The sequence below is a fragment of the Zalophus californianus genome, chromosome 2, assembly GCF_009762305.2.
Source record: "Zalophus californianus isolate mZalCal1 chromosome 2, mZalCal1.pri.v2, whole genome shotgun sequence".
NCBI lineage: Eukaryota > Metazoa > Chordata > Mammalia > Carnivora > Otariidae > Zalophus > Zalophus californianus.
Genome location: NC_045596.1, coordinates 35,295,165 through 35,316,818, shown reverse-complemented (window position 1 = coordinate 35,316,818; position 21,654 = coordinate 35,295,165). Strand labels below are relative to the sequence as shown.

At 37.8% G+C, this 21,654-nt stretch overlaps 1 protein-coding gene across 7 annotated transcripts in view; it reads right to left on the bottom strand.

Annotated features, from left to right (window-relative positions):
* GRXCR1 (glutaredoxin and cysteine rich domain containing 1) overlaps positions 1-21,654 on the bottom strand; it is a 306,510-nt gene that overhangs the window by 264,262 nt on the left and 20,594 nt on the right. For 3 of the 7 annotated variants that reach the window (XR_003520592.1, XR_003520587.1, XR_003520590.1), the window contains exon 3: positions 16,751-16,782. The exons of the other annotated variants lie outside the window; for them this stretch is intronic. The gene's annotated coding sequence lies outside the window, so the exon portion shown is untranslated. The remainder of the gene's footprint in view (positions 1-16,750; positions 16,783-21,654) is intronic. 7 annotated transcript variants of the gene reach the window in all.

The window sequence follows — 21,654 nt, the reverse complement described above, 5'->3', positions numbered from 1 at the left end:
TCTGCAAAGAGAGACAGTAGGGGAGGAGTCTGCAAGCCTAGTGCTCAGTGTTAGTTATTGTAATCCAATGTGTTGTTTGTAGAGGTCCTTTTTAGGTAAAATCCTCAGAAATATTAAAAGTTGATTTTCTACTTTGTGCAGAACAGTTTCTCTCATATGCCTTGTCTGCAGGGCTACATCAGGGGAGCAGAGAAACTGAGTAAATTCCTGGGTCACCAAACTCACAGGGATGGTAAAACACTGGAACTGGAGCCAGAAGGAGAGAATTGTGATTAATGGAAGGGGGCTTTAAGAAAGCACTTGGTTTGGGAGGAGTGAGAAACCCCAAGGGGCATGTTCTTGTAAGGATAGGTGGTTGCTAAATCACCTTTTTCAGGAAAGACCCCAGGTGACTGTAGGGATTTTGCTTTGCTGATGCAAATTTGGGCCAGTTTAGAGTAATAGTGGAAAGGCCTAGGGTCCCCGTATATGGTCCTTTCCACCCTTCTCCCCAGCACCACTAAGCTCCTGAGTTCCTCAAGAAATAATATAAAGCAGTATTTTCCCAGAATGAGGCACCAGTGTATTAGCTCTGTGGTGTATATGTTTAATACCATGGATTAGTAAAATGGAGGAACTTCCAGTTGTATCAGTCAGGGACCGAGGAATTGGAACACCGAAATTCAATATAAAAAAATTGTTAACTAGGTGTAAGTTTGTGAACTAGGTAACCAAAAGGGCCAAAAGAGGATTTTAAGGTGTTCCGGAGGGAGCAGTTGCCAAAAGCAGCTAGGGTTGAAGGTACAAAGGAGTGAGGCTGGAATTTCTAACATGTAGGGTCCCAGAAGACACTGGAGCTCAGCCCTCTGAGGAGCAGTTCTGCTCAGCTGGTGTCTCAAAGCTTGAGGAAGAGGTGCTGGCCTGCCCGGTGCTGGGGTCTTGGGACAGGGTGGGACTTGAAACTCGTTCGTCATGTGTTGGGAAACTGCCTTTTGGGTTCAGCTGCTGCCACAAGAAAGAACTGCTCAGAGGAATAGAAAGCAGATAGGAAAGAGCCCGTCTCTTCTTCCTCCTCCCCCAACCTTGCAGACTCCTCCCCTACTGTCTCTCTTTGCAGAGCCAAGGCCAGGTGGTAAAACAGAAAGATATAAAAGGGTAGGTTTGGAGAGTTCACAGGCAGAGTAGTACGAAATAGAAGGTGTTTAAGTGCATGTGTATGAATGTGTGTGTGTGTGTGTGTGTGTGTGTGTGCGCGCGCGCGCGCGCGCACGCGCACGCGCGCGTGCAGGATCTGGCCCTCTTTGCCCACAGATCAATTCCCTCTCTGTTGTATATAGCAATGGGGCTAACCCCTGCAGGCTCCATTTCCCAGGCTCCCCCTGTCAACTGGCTGCCTGCGGAGGGCAGTGAAGGAGAGGCACGAGAGAAATGGGAGGGCTGGGGCAGGGGGAAGCCAGGGTATTTCTCTCCCTGCCTCTCCACCTCAGTATCTCTGTAGCTTCTGTTCCTCCTACCCAGTCCTACCAGGGTTCTGGCTTCTGCTGGGTATTCCAGGCCCTAGGTCAGGTAACAGCACCGCCTCCCTTTGTTGAAAGAAGGTAATATCTTCCTGCTGCTAAGAATCTCTGAGTTAGCTCACCATTCCCCCGTTGGGCCTCTCAACTCCTTCCTCGATCCCGGGACTCCAGGATCATGACCTGAGCCGAAGGCAGTTGCTTAACCAACTGAGCCACCCAGGCGCCCCTCTCAACTCCTTCCTGACCTGAGTGAATGAAATGTCCCCTGTTAAAACATCAGAAGTAGCTTCTGTGTTACTGAACAGTGATATGGAGGGAAAGACTTCTCTGTTCCCTATTATTCCCTACCACATGGGAGGAGCTCCAGTCATGAGAGAATCCTGGCTTCTCTCTGTCCTGTACCCACTCACCCACTGACAGAGGAGGAGATGAATTTAACGATGAGTGTGCAAGGAGATCCCAGTCCCTCCCCTTCCCCTCTCCTCTAGACCCCCTTTCCTCTGGATGTCAGCCCACCCTCACTCAGCGTGTGTTCTGCTCTGTTCTCAGCCCTATGGTGAGAAGGGTCTGTCCTGAAAGAGAATTCTTGCAGGTTTCCAGAGCCGCCTATAGCTGGGGAAATATGCCTAATTTTAAATTTCCGGATTAGGAAGCCCAAGTGCCTACAGATGCAAGCACATTGTGCTACACCAACATTATCAGTGTTAGAGGAATCTCTATTACTCTCACTTCTTATATTTCAATTAGTTCAAAACCCAAACAGGGAAGAGGGTTCTCATGAGGACTCCTCAGAAACCCAGCCTCCTCAGAAACCCAGAAACCCATATATGTATAATATTCTAATTAACTGTATCCCTAAGTCACTAAGTCAATTAAAAATAAAAGCGGACCCTACAGCTTGCATTGTGTCAAGAATTATTCCAAGTCTTTTACATATAACTCATTTAATCTTCAAGCCAATATAATATGTATTATGAAAGTTCCTACTTTATAGCCAAGGAAACTGAAACATAGAGATGTTCTATAACCTCCCCAAGGTCACACAAATAATGAGTGGTAGAATCTATAATCAAACTCCAAAAGTTAGGCAGTAGAATCTGCACCCTGAAGTACCATGCTATGCTGCCTACATTCACACTTGAACAAATGATTCTGTACTTCATTTAATGTGATTTCATTTTCAGTCCTAGATATGTTATTTTCAAATCCCTCATGTAAGCCAGCATACAGTCTCAGTTTTTGCCTGCCTCAACTTTGACATAAAACTCCTTATTATTTTCCTCTCCAAAAAGAATCCATTTCCCCTGAAGACATTACTAAGCCATGTAGATTTTACCAAAGACTTCCTATAAGAAATGGAAGAAGGGATTTGTATCAAATACCTGATGACAAACTACAGTGTTTTATGCAATGGATGCATTCCTAAAGACTCTGACCATTCTACTCTGGCAACTTGGAAGAGAATTATTCCATAGAAATAAATGTAAAATCAGATCATATATCTTTAAAAAAAATTTTTTGACAGGACAGGCTATTTTTAGTTCTTTCAAATTTGAGTAGTTCAAAATTACATAAAATAAATAAAAGGTATAGGGCGCCTGGGTGGCTCATTTGGTTAAGTGTCTGCCTTCGGCTCGGGTCGTGATCCTGGAGTCCTGGGATCGAGTCCCGCGTCGGGCTCCCCGCTCAGCAGGGAGCCTGCTCCTCCCTCTGACTCTCTCCCTTCTCATGCTGTTTCTCTCTCGCTTGCTCTCTAATAAATAAATAAAAATAAAAATAAATAAATAAATAAATAAATAAATAAAAGGTATAAATTGAGGCTTTCTCAGTAAGAATAGAGAGTTTTCTTCTCCATTCTTCTACCACAGAGCCGGCTAACTCTTGCGTCCTGTCCCCTATAATCTTAGCATCCACCCGCTCAACACACACAAGCTTGCATCCTTCATTATACTCTGCAATTTACTCTTGCTTCTGCCTCCAGACTTGCTTACCTAAACTCCCACCATATAAAGTTCAACAAACAAAGATCTCCCCAGGGCCCACTCTACTTAGAAAAGGGAAAGACGTGAATAGAAGTAAACAGATAAATACAGTGTTGTATTGGATCCAGTTTACACCAGCTTACAAGGCCAATTGCTAAATTCTCAGGAATTTTGCGAGAGTTCTTAAATTCAATCATTATTAAAAACCAAGTTACAGACACTTACAATTAAATATATTGCACTAAAACAAAGGAAATAAATAATCAAAATGGACCCTTCCTAGTTATTTTATCGTATTTTACCATTATGTATGATCTTGAAGTTATTTACATTTATTGTAACTTTATGGTGAAAATATTACAGAAAAGTGTTCTACTGTGCATTACTTCCCAATTCTGGGTTCAATGACATCATGTTGGTAGCTTGAAATGAGCCATGGTGGAGTACTGATGCCTCAGAAATTGGCAAAATTTAGAAACTAGACATTATTCTCTCTTGGAGAGCCTACTGCTAAACATTTAGCACACCACTAGATAGTTGGTTGATAGATAAAACTAGGCAGACAGATGCATACATGTATATATACATACATACATACGTAGGTATATAGATAGATCAACACTATTTTTCTTACAAAACACCTCTATATTTTCTTTAACAAAAATTCCTATAAATTTCAGCTAAACTACTACATTTTATATGTATTTCCCATTGGAATACAGAGCACATGGTTTCATACAGGACACGAATAGTAAAACTCAAGCAGTCCCCCTTTCATATAAACAGACAATAATAGGGAAGGGAACTAACAGTATGAACCATGGAGATCTCGCACAAAAATCTCTTTGAAGAGTTTGGGGGAAAATGCTGAGCCAGCACAAGTCCCAGGGAGCACATTTATATATTCTAAATTATAGGTGGTCAGCATAAACATTCTCCAATAGGAGGGTGTACTTAGAAACCTCCCCTCTAAATAAGAAAAATGGTATTTTAAATTGCAGCAAAGGGTAACCAATTTCTGTGTAAGAGAGCAAGAGCAAGGAAATTTGCAAAACTCATCAACTGAAAACTGGGGGCTGATTTTGTGGAGCAATCCTCTCCAGTGCCAACCTAAATAGACAAAATCATTTTTAAAAAATAATGACACTGCATATCTCTCAGTTTTAATGACAACATACAGCAGTAACTACATCTTGAGACCCCAAGGAACAGAGGCAGCCCTGCTTCATGCTTTATTCCAGGCAGTCTGCATCTTCCACAAGAACATTTGCAAATAAAAAATAACTTTTTGTACAGAACTTTAAAATGTTACCTGTTAGGACTGTAGTTACAAACATTAAAATAAACATAGGGTAGAAGCAATTAAATACAACTATTTACAGTGTTCAAATAACTGTTCTCATCGCAGGGAGATCCACTTTGCAGATATTTACCCTGTCATGGGAGAGGCACAACTAAGTGTAAGCTGGATAACCTGCCTAACCGGCTTGGAGTACAAATATAGTTACTCCTTTAATAATCCAATTACTCCATGCCTAAATTACCTGAGCTCTTTTTCCAACAGAAATTGGGGGCAGGGGGTGTTAGTTTAAGGAAAACCACTTGAAGTTCACAAGACAAAATTGGAGAGTTTGATCAGGACACCATGAGCCTCAATTTGTAATTTTCGTTACTTCTGTTGCTAATGAAATTGAAAATGCATCCTGGCCTCTGGTCTCTAGATCCTAAGTCATCCTCCTGGGCCAGATCCTTTCCAGAGGCTGCAATGCTACCTTCTGCTTGGGCTCCCAAGGTTTTATCTCCTTTAGTTTGTACTCAGAAGCCCACCATGGATGGGAGTCAGAAGCCAAGCCAGGATGTAGGGCATAGAACTTTCCAGCCCAAACTCAAGCTCTGTCAGAAACAATCAAACCCCACAAATAGGGAAAATGGTGATGAATCAGGACCATCTTCCTCACAGTAACCTCCCCATTCAGGTCCTTCATAAGCTTTAGTGACAGAGGGCCATTAAATACATCAGAACCATCTCAATCTATCAGAAAAGTTACCCCAGTAAACCTTGGAAGGAAAGAAGATGGTACCTGAACATGTCTTCTAGGGTATTCTTTGGCCCTCTGCAAACATACCTAAATCTTCCCCAGGGATTAGTTCTGCATGTTAAAGAGTCCTAGAAGGCTGGGGGTTAGATACTGTCCATGCTGTAGGCACAAACTCACATCTCAGTTATACAAGTAAGAGGGAATGCTTAAGTTATTCTCCTAGAACTAAGAAAATCTGCTGCGAGGTCGGTCGTATTCTGTGTCTACAAAGACAGATGGGCTGTGTTGGCCCCCTTAAAATGTACAGTCTCACCAGATATACTGCATCTTAAATAATTTAGAAAGTAACCTGGGCTGTGATAAATGTGTACACAAATTCAATAGGAGCACAGAGTACAGGGCAATTAAGTTTGACTTCATAGATAAGGAGAGCTTTCCACAGCCAGTGATATTTGATCTGGGAATTAAAGTGTGGATTATGAAAACAGAGTGAGGTGTCTATGGACAAAACAGCCCAGCGGAAAAGCATGTTTAAATATTTCAAAGTAAAAGTGAGCCATTTACCAGGGTGACAGAAACACAGAGTTTGTGGGTGGCCAGGAATGAAGGGAGCTGAAAAAGTAAGTCAGAAGGAGACCCATCTTTTGCTCAGCTTTGAATAGCCCAGTAATGAATTTGAACTCTATTCTGAAGACAACGGGAAGCCACCCAAGGATTAAGAGCAGAACGAGTAATATGCTTGTATCTGTAATCTAGAGATAACTGGTACCTATGCAGAAGGTGGACACATGGGAGGCTGCAGGTAAGAACCTGAAGCTGTTCTCAGGAGAGGTGGCAGAGCCCTGAGAGGAGAGGCGGTGGCAACCAAAGGGAAAAAATGATTCTAGTTTCTGGACAGAGTTAGAAAACACTAAGGAATAGTTGTATGTAGGGTGAAATGAAGAGAGGAAAGTCAGAAATGGAGCTGGACTCTGTAGCGAGGGTGACTGGATGAGAGCTAAGCCATTAACTGCACTAGGAACCATTAGAAGAGAGCCGTGACAGGCTACCAATAACGGGTTTCTTCTGGATGTATTGAGTTTGAAGTACCTGCAGGACATTCATGTGGAAAAGCACTTCCTAAATTCATATTTTTTTAAGAAAATGCTTTTATTGGTCTCTTGGCACAAAATGGTAATAACTGCTGTAAGGACAACCAAACACTACAACAAAATTTCTCATCACATAAAAATATTCTGCTACAAAAATATTTCTGGCACCAATAAGACAGAAAAGGTTGGGTTGAAAACACATATTATAGTTTGTGTATTTACATAATATATGTAATATATAAGATACCACAAATGGATGCAAATGAAAAAGATTATTTAATAAACAACAGGGATTCACTATTAGCTATTTGGGGAAAATGTATGGATTTAGAGCCTTACCTCATTCCATCCACCAAATCAAATTAAAGAAAAAAATAAAATGGAAGAAAATGAAGATATCTATGCAACTCTGAATGTCAGGATGGTAAATATCTTGTACACTTAGAAACAGTAAAAAGAAAATCACAATGTTTATGATTAATAAATTGAACTATGTATGCATTTTATATCTTTCAATAAGAAGAATAAAAATTAAGTTCTTATTAAATTCTTCAATAAGAATTCAAAAGACTGGGGCGCCTGGGGGGCTCAGTTGTTAAGCGTCTACCTTCGGCTCAGGTCATGATCCCCGGGTCCTGGGATCGAGCCCCGCATCGGGCTCCCTGCTCAGCGGGAAGCCTGCTTCTCCCTCTCCCACTCACCCTGCTTGTGTTCCCTCTCTCACTGTGTCTCTGTCAAATAAATAAAATCTTTTTAAAAAAGACTGCAAAAGACTTAGAACATACCGAAATTTTTAATTAATGAATATGACAGAAGAAAAATTAGCATTACTTAAAAATAAATACCTAATATGATCCCTTAAGAAAAAAACAAAATGGAAAAAGCTAAGACTAGACAATATTTATCTTCACTTAGAATGAAGACATCTTACATATTTCTTAAAACTGCATGAGAAAACTTAATGCTAGTAAGTTTGCAATAAACACTCTCAAATATAGCTGCTAAGAATGTAAATTTTAATTTTTTAAAAAAAGTAAATTGGTAATATCTACCAAATCTGTTTGTTCCAATTCTGATAACATAATCTAAAGATACCATTCAAAATGCAGACAATAATTTATACTGTGAAACACTTACCTTTAAATACATTTAGAGATTTATATATTTCAAAATATATATGCTGCTTTTATAATGAAAAATAGCAAACAGTGTTAAAGGCTAAAAGACTTAGATGTAATCAGATTTAATCAATATAAAAGTCTGAGTGTAAGAGATGGTTATATGAAAGGAAGGAAGGAAGGAAGGAAGGAAGGAAGAAAGAAAGAAGGAAAGATAGATCTACCTGTGTAATGTGTGCAAATTCCAGATTCTGCCAGTAAAGGGAAGGCATGTACTCTTCTCCTCTAATTCCTTTCCTGTTGGCTGGAATGTGGGAGTGAAGGTGGAAAATGGAAGCCCCATGTTCATGATAGCAAATCCACAAGGTAGAGCTTGCATCTCCAACACAGAAACCTCCCCATACCGCCCTTGATTTCTGTACCTGCTGTATCCAGCTTCTGGGCACCTACTCAATTCAATGTTCTAAATGACAACATGGCATAACTATATACATAATCAGCTACAAAAATTAATAAGTTTTTCTCATTGATCAAAATTTAGCAACACACCTGTAAAGGTTTGGGTATATCTGTGTGCCAGAGCTGACGGATGAGAAACAGGATATAGATCTGTGCCCCATTCTTATACCATTTAAGAAAGATCAGAATCTACCTTTCTTATACTTTAAAACAATGTCATTAACAAAATGCATTGAGCTATTCCAGAAAAAACAGATCAAGTTCTTAAGGAGAATTTAAAAACTGCCCTGGAAAATATTCATAAATAAGCCTCTAAAGCAAACTATTTAAAGTTACATCAGAGATTGCTAATTGTGCCCCAATATTCATCTTCCTCTACTCCTTTGGTAATAGAACCATTAATTTCTAACTGGGAACAGGTTGAAATTTACATTTCACAGTCTTCCTTATAGCTAGACATGGCAACGTAACTAGATCCTGGCCAACAGGATGTAAGTAGAAACGGTCTATGAAAACACGAGTAAGTGTTCTTCCTTAAAGGTCAGGGTGTATCCTTACCCTTCCTCATTCATGCTGGCTAAGAGCAGACATGAGATTTGTATCTGGAGCAGACATCTTGGACCATGAGTTACAAGCTATATGTTAAGATGGCAGGGAGACCTGATGGAAGGAACCTGAGTCCCTCATGTTTGTGGACTTTCCTTATTAGCTGTGGATTGTCTACTTCCGCTTCCTGTTTATGAGAAAGAGAAATAAATCTCTGCCTTCTTTAAGTCACTCTCACTTTGGGCTTCCTGTTAATCCTAACTATCACAAAGATCAGAAACATATCATTACGCTGTGCTCCCAAAAGTATCAGAAGGGAATGCAGACAATACAAAATCTACTACTATGGAAAAATCAATGCATAATTAAAGGATTTTAACATGGGAGTCATTATCACAGGTCAGCAACACTTACCAATACCTCAAGAACATCAGTTAGTTGTTTATCTCTTTTAGTTCTCCAAATTGTAAATCCTGTGATCCATAAAAGTTCCCCAGTCATAGCCTCTCTGCTGACTCATTAAAAAAAACCAGTGAGATAACTGCTTTGTTATTTTATAGTGTACTCTAGAGAATTATCTTCCTATGTTATACAAGAAAAATTAAAAATATAGCCACTTTCAAAAATCAGCTGTAGAGCTCTATGGTGCCATCACAAATCTGGCAATTGGCCCAGATTGAAATGTATTGAATATTTTGTTGAAACCAGAAAAACACACGCCCCAGATGGACGGTGTGAGAAGAGAAGCAGCTGTTGTATATATTTCCTAGTCTCTCCATGATTGAGTTCTAGAGAAAAACTGCTTGCTGAAAAACTGCTTGCTGAAAAATTTCAAAAAGGTGACTGTTTTTTACTCTAACGCTTACTTCAGGTATATGAACCACAGGAAAATAGAAAGAATGATAGAATTTAGGCATGTCTCCAGAGCAGCATGTTAGGAATAAAGAGAAACAAGCCATCTGGCTCATCTGGTGTGGTAATGAGGCATTTGGTGGAGGTGACAGTCAAAATGGATCAGGCACAGCTACTGGAGAGTACAAAGAATTCAGAAGATTGAGGGAACTTGATTAACTATAAATGACCTATACCTACAAACACTGCCACTCGCATACACATAAGCAAAAAAAAAAAAAAAAAAAAAAAAGTTCAACAGGTATGTCTCGAAAACAAACAAACAAATCATGGAATGACAATTTTCAGTAAACCATCACCATTTCCCAATATCCCAGATTTCTCCTTAAGGAATACAAAGACAACTGACCTCAGTGCAATTCAAAGATGGCTAAACATTAGTAATCACTCAAGAATAATAATGGCAATATCAATTTATATAAAAATTGCCTAATTGTTAAAATATTAAAGTCTGATAAAGATATAGACTAGTTGTTGTCTTTGCCTTGCTTCCTTCTAAAGGGAATAGTTTTCAGAAGCTCTCAAAAAAATTAAGAAGTTACAGTGAGAATCAGCCACATGAATAACAAATAGCAATGTATGTAATTGAAGAAAAGAAGTCAGGAGGCCAAAAGGGAGCACGCTCATATATCACCACTTGTCACCAACTGCAGGCTCAATTGAAGAGGCGTACCTCACATTCCCGAAAGGAAAAAGCTTTACTCCAGCAGGAAGAAGGCAGATTTTCCCCGTGTCTGGCAACAGCCCAGCCAATAACAAACCGCCATAACTCATCCAATGAGAAGCCACGACACTACCAACTTTCACTGTACCCCAATGGACTTTTTGTTTATAACAGCCCTTTCCGACTGACTACACACTATCCTCTATAAAAGTGTGTTCCTTTCCTTTATTCTCCAGACTTGCCTGTGGCTTTTGCTATAGTATGCTTGTCCGAAATTTTAATTCCTTTGCTATTCCTGAATAAGCCCATTTTGCTGATAAAAAAAAACAACTGTATATTTTACTTTTAAGGTTGACAAATTGAATGAGGAAAAAATAGTAATAAATGTCCCTTTTAAGGTCTTTTTTTTAAATCCCATAACCTTTTGTGGTTAAGCTTTTATGGTCCCTCAAAAGCCACCGATTTTTAGAAGATATCTTAACATGATTACAGAGAGTGAATATAAAGAACAAAAAAATTGAAAGTAGTTTAAAAACTACCATAAATAGTATTTTTAAATGATTTTCTTCTGAAATTCTAATATTTGGGAACTAAAAATGAAAGTAGATATACCCCAAACTAAGATTCCATAAATAATGTGTTGCTTACTCTGAACACCAGAAATATTTCTTAAAACATAATCACTGCTTTTCATCACAAAGGAATTTGAAAGATCACTTTCCTCTTCCAGAGAGATCAGGAAAGATAAAAAATGATAATCAATACCTGTCATTTTAATCAAGGAGTACGGCCTTTAGACCTTTACTTTCCCTTTCCCACGTTTCCTTCTGACACAGTCATCTGGAACAGCATTTAAGAGAATTATTTCAAAAAAAAAAAAAAAAGAGGGAGAGAGAATTACTTCTAAATTTCACCAATATTGTGGCCAGGTTTAACCTAGCCCGTATGTGTCCTTTGTGCATATTACAGAAAGGCACTCTTTCTTCCAGAGTGCAGTCTCTTGATCTTGTCACAATGCATAGCTTGTCAGTCAGCCTCTCTTCCTGGCCAGGAGCCCTAGGGCAGACAGGGCACAGTCTGTCCAATATCCATGGCAGCCCTGCTTGCACCTGAAAGATTAAAGTTGTTTGCCTCAAATTCTTATCTCAAAAAACTCTGAGAAATTTCCTCCCCCTCCATGGTTATACTGTGCTTATACAACCTTTAATGGAAGAATCAGGAGAAAAGTTAAAGAAATAAATTCCTAGGAGCTTTATTTAAAGTAACAGAAGAGGGGCACCTGGGTGGCTCAGTCGGTTAAGCATCTGCCTTATGCTCAAGTCATGATCTCAGGTCCTGGGTTCGTGCCCCACGTCAGGCTCCCTGACCAGCAGGGTGTCTGCTTCTCCCTCTCTCTCTGCAGCTCCCCCTGCTTGTGCTGTCTCTCTCAAATAAATAAAATCTTTTAAAAAATAAAAATAAAAAAATAAAGCAACAGAAGATTTGTTCTGAAGTTTTGCAAATGTACTTCTAACATCCAACCCACTTACCCAACCACGGACTTAGGCTTCCTCTGAGCTTTCCAGCACTTAGAGGGCACAATTTTCAAGAAAACCAGAAGGAACGCTCAGTTGGTTAAGCGACTGCCTTCGGCTCAGGTCATGATCCCGGAGTCCTGGGATCGAGTCCCGCATCGGGCTCCCTGCTCGGCGAGGAGCCTGCTTCTCCCTTTGACCCTCCCCCCTCTCATGTACTCTCTCTCTCTCATTCTTGCTCTCTGAAATAAATAAATCTTTAAAAAAAAAAGAAAAGAAAACCAGAAGGAACACAGCTAGAAAATCATTATATTCAGCTACTTTAATTTTTCTTAATCTCCATTTTAAAGATAATCCTATTTTTCCCAGTTTTTTTTCCTATCATGCTTTTTAAAGTATATATATTAATTCACAAGTCTAAATAATCATAGACTTCTTTAATAATTTAATTTTAACATGGCATTTTTATCTAAAACAAGACTACTTTTTAAATAATGTTTGTAGTCTCTTTAGAATAACGAATGTAACTTACTACCTTTAACCCAATTCACTCACTCTAGCACAAATCAAATTTTATTTTCTCACAATTCATCATTTTTATATTTTTCATGTATTCTACAAGTTGTTTCCAAACATTGTGACCTATTTTATAACTTTTATTCAAGAAACATAAGATTCTCTGAATCTTAGTCATTTCTTTTCCCCTCAGCAATATTAAAACTTGAAGATGACTCATATTATCAGAGAAAATATAGAGATCCTCTTCTCACAACTGAATATACATGTGTGTGTGTATATATATAGCATAATAATATAACATATGCCATAATCTCATGTATATAAAATACTTGTTGAAGACCACTGAACTCACAAAGATATAAAAATGCACCAGAGGGCGCCTGGGTGGCTCAGATGGTTAAGCATCTGCCTTCGGCTCAGGTCATGATCCCAGGGTCCTGGGATCGAGTCCCGCATCGGGCCTCCTGCTCCTTGGGAGCCTGCTTCTCTCTCTCTCTCTCTCCCTCTCTCTCTCATGAATAAAGAAAATCTTTAAAAAAAAAAAAAAATAAAAAATAAAAAAAAATAAAAAAAAATAAAAATGCACCAGAGAACGTATCTTTGACCCCAATTCAAAGCAGATTTCTCTTAAAAATAGGCTACAAATACAGAAATTCGGGTGAAAAATCAGATCTAAAAGATTCTCTCTGGCCATTCTTCCTCCCTCCACTCTGCCCCAAATATGTCAACCAAGTCCTAAAGAGTAACAGAGACTACAAGAGTAAGGGGCTGACCCATCCCATTGGCTACACAAATCATCAAATCTCTTCTATCTCTTCTATTTAGGTACAAACCCAGTGACCATACAGTTAGTATCATTCATTAAAAATTACGATGTATTATGCTTCAAAAAATGATAGAAATGATAATGATAATGATTAGTAAATGATGATAATATATACATGCATACATATACACATTCATGCATACATTGATAGATGCATACCTAATACATAATACATACTAAATAAAGGGGAGAGAAAAAAGGGGAAATGATGGAGCAGAAGAATGCCAGTTAATAAATGTAGAAATAATAAAATTAGAAAAATCACCCTTTTGCAACCCCCCTATGTGATACTGATGCTAACACCACTGAGTGACAAGTTGAAGAACAGGTTTCAGAGCATCATCTCACATATCACTTTTCATTTATAAGAGGAAGCAGTTCCTTTATGTTGTAGAGATCTAAGTAGACATCAAGTAACTAAATAACCAAGTTGTTCATTATCAAGAATGGCACAAACAGACATCATGTGCTTCCTAACGTGATGCAACAGGAAGTACGCAAATGGGAAGTGGGACATTCTTCTAGACAATGAGCCCACACTCCAAAAATGTCAAGAGCATGAAAGCAAACAAACAAACAAAAAGAAGGACTATTCTAGATGAAGGAGATGAAAAAGACATGACAACAAAATGCATTGCATGATTTCTGTTGAATATTGAATTTAAAAAAAAAACTATAAGGGGCAGCACCTAGGTGGCACAGAAGGTTAAGCATCTGACTCTTGGTTTCAGCTCAGGTCACAATCTCAGGGTCATGGGATCCAGCCCCGTGTCCCATACAGCTTGTGCTCAGCAGAGTCTGCTTAAGACTCTCTCCCTCTCTTCCTGCCCTTCCCCACCACGCTCATGCATGCTCTCTCTCTCTCTCTCTCTCTCTCAAATAAGTAAATAAATCTGAAAAAAAAAAAAAACTATAGGGGACTTTTTCTTTAATAATTGAAGAAATTAGAATATGGACTGTACATTTAATTATATTATTGAACAACTGTTGAATCTATTCAATGTACTAGTAGTATTGTGGGTGTGTAAGAAAAGTTCTTCTTGGAGAAACATACTAAATAATTTAGAGCTGAATTGTTATAACATCTGCAATTTGTTTTCAAATAGCTCAGGAAAATGTGTGTGCATGATACACAAACACAGCATTGAGATTTTCAAAATAAATTGTGGAAGAAAAGAGCTAAAGGGAAAAGGAAGGAAAGTTAGTTAATTGATCTGTAAGTGCCTCCAGATAATTCCTTGGAGTAGGTAGTTCCCATTATATCATTGAAACGCTATGTTAGAGGCAAATAAATATATATTATGATATTACATAATAAGTAATATGAAAGTATAATCACCTCTGAAAAAAATGTCCAAATAGTTTAACTCAAAGATGAAATTCAGTTAACAGTTAAAATTACCCAGAAGCAGCATGGAACCTAAAGTCTACAACCAGGTAATAGTGAATTTTAACCTCAGTTTTGCTATTTATTAGATGGGCATGATCCCCAACATTAACTGGACATTTCTTGGATTTCTTTTCTGTAAAACACAGATAATAATACTTAACCCATATGGTTGCCTGACAATTAAATGTTGTAATGCTGCCGGTCAGTGGGTCTCAAACATTAGTTGCACCAGGCACCTGGATCTGTAAGACCTGGCCCCACTCCAAGTTTTCCAATTCAGTAGGTCTGGGATGGAGCTCAAGAACGTGTATTTCCAACAAGTTCCCAGGTGATTCTGATGCTGCTGGTCTAGAGACCATACTTTGAGAATTGAGACTATATTGATATTCAGATAGAAAATTGTGCACTCCACCAGCAACGATACAGGGAGAAATCTGGTCCACCACCCCTCAGGGTGGCCTTTATTACCTTGAATGTGCTCCATCACCACCTATTGTGACTTGCACATTTTTTTTTTCCTTCAGATGGAAGATCCTCACCCTTCCCATCCCTGCCCTGATCCTAAACACACATAAACCTCTCACTTGCCAAGAACTGAATACATACAGCATGGAAACTGCACTGACTTAGTTCCACCTGTTTCTTCCCTGAAAGTGAATGTCATATGTAAAACAAAACATGACAGTCTGATTATACTAGATTCTCCTTACCCCACCCCTGGGACATAACCTCCAGGATGGTCAGACAGATCCAAATCTTCAGTACCAGACTCAGAAAACTCATTGCCATAGGCCTCATGTGCCCCGGCTTAGATCCTCCTTTTTCATATCACTGTCCGGATCAATTCTAAGCTTACTCTGCACTCTGATTTGGGATTGGGGGCCTCGACCCCTCATGGATAGTTATCAGAGGAATAGAATAATAGACTGTAAAGAGTATGGCTCCAGAGACCCAAAGAATCCTAGCGTGATTACTAGATAGGAGGCTCTTACAGTCCCTTGAGCCTTAGTTTGCTAATCTGTACAATGGGAAAAACATAACTTGATTCATAAGATGAAAGGAGATAATGTATATAAAAGCACTGAGCTCAGTATCTGACTACAGTAAACATAAGATATGTTAGATTTAAAAAAAATTGGACTGATGATGAAGAGGACAATGACAATTGATAAAGGAAGGACAAAAAAAACCTTCCTATTGGTGAAATTAAACCTTTGGCTATTCCCTGGCCAGCTTCTGTTCTACATTTCTCCCTCCACCTTAGACTCCCACCAGGCCTCATAGCCCAGTAACAGGACTCTGAAAACCAAATTAAAAATCTTTCTGATGGCTGTCTTAAATCCTAAGACCAATGAATGGGCATTCTGTTCTTCCAATGGTATAAAGGATTTTTAAAGGGTAATGGGAACAATTACTAAGCTTCATGGAATTTCTTAATGGTGGAGATGTTTCCAAGGCGCTCTTTATGCAGGGCCCTGAGGGTGGATGCTGGAAACATTTCCCAATAAAACTAGAACACAGTGCTCTATTCTGCAATCTCATGAGATGGAATCCTGAGTGAGAGACAATAAGCAGTAGATGACAGAGCAATGGACTGAGTTAGCACAGCTGGATTTCAGTCAGGGGCTCTCACCAAGAACCAGCTATAGGGCCTTGGACATTATTTTGGAGTCCTCACTTACCGCATGTGTAAAATAAATACTCATTCTGTAGGATCTCTTCTACCTTTCACAAATGATGGTTATCTCTGTCTCAACTTTGGCTCTGGATAAGCCTTCTAACATGAAAGAAGAATCATATGATTGACATAGAGGGTTGTTCAGTTCATGAAAAGTCCTGACATCTGGGGTGCTTGGGTGGCTCAGTTGTTAAGCATCTGCCTTCGGCTCAGGTCATGATCCCAGGATCCTGGGATCAAGCCCTGTATTGGGCTCCCTGCTCCGTGGGAAGCCTGCTTCTCCCTCTCCCACTCCCCCTGCTTGTGTTCCCTCTCTTGCTGTGTCTCTCTCCGTCAAATAAATAAATAAAATCTTAAAAAAAAAAAAAAAAGTGCTGACATTCACCCTGTAGCTGGCCTCAAGAACCAGATCACAATTGTAAGGAACCACCTTGAATAGAGAACAGAAGAAAATAATACTTTGTTAAAGTAAGTTTTATGGAAAGGTAGTCAAAAACCTCACAGGTATATACTTACCATATTGACATTTTTATAGCTCCATGTATGCCCTAAAGAAAGAAAATAAATGCTTTTAACCTTTAAAAAAAGCTATAATCGGTAACAAAACAGGTTGAACAGCATGATTTGATTTTTGAAGAATATAAAGAGAGTTGTACACACCAAGGTAATAATGGTATTTATCACTCAGTGAGAGTTACAGATTTTTAAATTTTTTTAATTGTCAATATTTTCTTGTTTTCTGCTTTTGTAATAATAAGCAATACATAATATTCTGAATCCTGCTTCTCTCTCTGTCTTGCATTCTTTTACAGTTTCTCTGCCTGGAAAATAATTCAGAATACTATACTTCTAATCTTTTCATGGATAAAAAGAAAAGCCATTCATAGCTCCCTAGCATGTCTTCCAAAGAGAACAATTTTTTTTCCATTAAACTCTACCTCAATCTTTATTGAGGTCCTTTAGGTTAATATCCTTAACTGTAACTGTTTCTCACAAAAAAAAAAATAAGTACGTGCTCAGCCTTCCATCAAAAGGTGTTGCAGGTTTCAGAGCTCAGATTCACCTGCTTGTCCTAAAACTAGTTATAGGGGTTTCTACATTGGGTCCCTTAACAGCTTGAAGGAGGTGGAAAAGCAGAGAATTGACAACATGGATTCAAATTCTACTCTAGGTTGAATCATGACTGCCATTCTCAAGTTGTACAACCCTGAGCCTTTTACTCACCCTCCCATATTTTGTTTTCTCATCTGCAAAACGAGCACACAACGTTGCTAGGACTAAATGAAATCCTACTTATAAAGAGGATAGTTCAGTACCTGAAAAACAACAGGTACTTATTAGAGCATTTGATGGCCCAATAAATTCAACTCTAATTAATTCTAAAATAAAAATTATGCTCCTTCTCAAATAATTTCAGAAACTAAGCTTATACAGTCTGATCCTAAATCTGATTCCATCCTCAGCTTTTCCCTGTTTCTGAGAGAAATAAATATACTTGAATATACTTTGGGCAATTTTTCTGCTTTGATTTTAATATATAAAAACTCTTACCTACTGTTTCTCAATTTGAAGATCTTTTAAATGTGCAAATGAGCAATTTCTATTTCTTAATAAAAAGATTATTATTTCTCAGAAGTAGAACTAGTATCTAATCAATCTAACTATACAAACACAAAATTTTTGAGCTGGAGGATAATAAAGACATAGGCACGTCTTTTCCATTCAGACAGATGCCTGTTAACATAAACTTACATTTACATATTCAAAATATTATTTTTGAGGTCCTAACACTGAAATAAAAAGACTGTTAAATAGAATATTCAGGGGCGCCTGGGTGGCTCAGTTGTTAAGCGTCTGCTTTCGGCTCAGGTCATGATCCCGGGGTCCTGGGATCGAACCCCACATCGGGCTCCATGCTCCGCGGGAAGCCTGCTTCTCCCTCTCCCGCTCCCCCTGCTTGTGTTCCTGCTCTCACTCTTTGTCAAATAAATAAATAAATAAAATCTTAAAAAAAAAAAAAAAATAGAAGATTCAAAGGGGATGGCCCAGACACACTAGTGCTGCCATGTAAATGGGGAAAGTACTTAGCCCATCTTCCAAAGTGGTTTATAATAATACCTACTTCACAGAGACACTGTGAGAATTTGATGAGAAAATAAATAATTTAGCAGAATCTGAATACAGTAAGTGCTTATTAAATGTTATGATTATCATTATTTTTTATTGCTGAGAAAATATAAGCACTGAAGTTAATTCCTCAAGATTTTTTAAAAGAAGACTGTATCAGAATAATTTCCCATGAAAATCACAATGTATCCTGGTCTATTTTCAAAGTTCATTCCTTGACAAATTATTCTTCTTGCTACTTCCTTGGCCAGCTTAAGAGAAAACCTCTTTAATTCCCTTACTTCGAAGTTATCCCTATGGGAGTACATTCACCTGAACTCAGCCCTTTACAGTGGGTAATTAGAAATTATTTTTCTTTTTAACCATGAAACCATTTAAACACATAAGAGTACAAAAGGCAATGGGAAAGACACCTGTAAATGAAACAATGCTAAATTACCAAGTTTAACATGTGTTAAAACATTGCTTTCTTTACTTCAATTCTCTCACTTTGCTTTCTAAAAAATGAAATATTATAGATACATCTATTTCCTCAACCTGTCATTTCATTCCTCAGCAGTAACCACTATCCTAATGTTGGTGTGTATCATATTCATGATGTTTTTCTACTTTTATTATGTATGTAGAATCCATAAATAGTACTATTTCTAAATTTTATATAAATTATACTTTAAGTATCCTTTACAACTGATTTTTGTTTACTCAGCATTGCATTTTTTAAATTAACTATCTATTCATGTAGGGCTGGACCATTCATTATAAATCCTGCATACTAATTGTTTGAATAAACCATGGTTTATGTGTTTATTCACTGTTAAGTGGATTATTTCCTGTATTACAAACTTGCTCAGATAATCTCCCTGTGTACAAGTGCCTGGGTTTTTCTAGGGTAGAGAAGTATCTTGGCAAGGCTGATGAATCTTCAACTTTACAAAGTACTCCCAAATTGCTCTCCAAAGTCATCAAACCAATTTACACTTCAACCAACATGGACGTGATTTCATCTTCCCCCACACCCTTACTACTATCTGGTATCATTATATACACTGAATTTTTCCAACTTGCTATTGATATATATTTTCACATCTGCCTGAATTATTTGCCAATCCAATCATTTGCCAGGAATCTCATAATACCATTTTCTGGAAAAAGTCTGTAATACGAGAAAAAGAGCAAATGAACGCATGATTCTAACAATTCAATCATTCATGAAAGATATCTTTTTAAATGAAAAGACCAAATCAAGGAAGGAAGGGGATGGATCAACATCTGAAAGTATAAATATGAATCAAAAAAGCATGTTCTTCTTATAAGGTAGCCACAGGTAAACCAGCACAAAAATCTTAAAAGTTTAATTCCTGTTCTGTAGTTTAGGACCAACTAGATTATACTAATTCCTTAAGAAACCACAAAAGCTGTAATTTCCTCTTTGTATTTTTCAGAAGCTGGGTAGAAGTATATAATGTAAAATGTAAATGTAAAAATCAATAAATTTTGCTTGTTGAGAGCTCATATTCCATTTAGTTGGTAAATCAAGATTAGCTCAATCATTTATGTATCAGTTGAGAATAAATTAATAAGTTTGGTGCAGTAGGTTGCTTCTACATAAAGGGAACTGAATACAAATCTTTCATGTTACAAATGTGCTTGCTACTCGGCCTTCATAAAAATAAAAACCACAATATGTAAGACTGTTGAATCACAGACCTGTACCTCTGAAACAAATAATACATTATATGCTAAAAAGAAAAAAAAGAAGATAGCAGGAGGGGAAAAATGAAGGGGGGAAATCAGAGGGGGAGATGACATTAGAGACTATGGACTCTGAAAAACAAACTGAAGGTTCTAGAGGGGAGGGGGGTGGGGGCATGGGTTAGCCTGGTGATGGGTATTAAAGAGGGTACATACTGCATGGAGCACTAGGTGTTATATGCAAACAATGAATCATGGAACACTACATCAAAAACTAATGATGTAATGTATGGTGATTAATATAACAATAAAAAACAATAATAATAAAATAAATAAATAAATAAAAACCACAGTGGTCCTATGAATATGAATGCCAATAGTTTTACACAAAGGAATATTAAACACAACATTAAACTATTACGTGTTCTTGCCTACCAATATTGTACTCATCTCCAGAAAAAAATTATAATGAGTAACCCTGGCCTTGATAAATGTAATTTTTGTTTTTTGTTGTTGTTGTTTTTGCTTCTGTCATTATTGATTTGGTTATTCTATTTTCATTTATACTTTCTACCATTGAAAATTTGGTAATATTCAGCTGTGTAAACTGTGTTTTTATCTGGTCAAGTCATTGGGATTTATTCTAGGTAACCTCGTCACAACATAGAAACTTCTAGAAATAAAGTCTTTACAGATACATGGAAAAATAAAGCTGATGCATGGTACTGGCACATTACATGCTAAGAAGCCATGAAGCTGCTTTGATCTTGATCACAATAAGACTCTCTGTAGAACACTAAAAATAGTTTTCTAGTGATTTATTAATTTCACATTAGACAAAAGTACACTGCATGTCCTTCCATTTTCTTGTTTTTTTTAAGATTTTATTTATTTGACAAAGAGAGACACAGCAAGAGAGGGAACACAAGCAGGGGAAGTGGGAGAGGGAGAAGCAGGCTTCCAGCAGAGCAGGGAGCCCGATGCAGGGCTCGATCCCAGGACCCTGGGACCATGACCTGAGCCGAAGGCAGACGATTAATGACTGAGCCACCCAGGTGCCCCTGTACTTGCATTTTCATTACTTGTTTCAAAGAAGGAATAGGAAAAAGACTGCTTTGATTTAATGGCCTTTTAAAACTGACAATGCTTGATTACTTGGTGTTCAATAGAGTCAATGATTTAACTAAAGTTATATTTTTAAGTGTAATCATTTACTAAGAAATGATCTTTTAAAAAGCCAAAATGTTCATATCAATAAAGCAATGCAGTGATTTTAGGTTTTCATTTTGAAAATAATGTTGTAGTTACATTTCTTTTATAAATGCTATTTATGAAAAAAAAATCACACACAAAATTGCTATTAAGTTTGTCTTAGGTGAAACTGTATAATGAGGAAAAGAAAATAGAATCAATGCCATAGATTATATTCCTGGGTGCATGCAGCTCACACAGTAACTAAACAGCATGGTGTATTTTATGGCTCTATTGAACACTTTCTGTGTTTAAAGGAAATAAATACAAAAATTTTCCACAGTCTTATATTTAGTTATGAAATTATTCTATTTTCATATCCTTAAAAAAAATTCATGGGTTGCATCCTG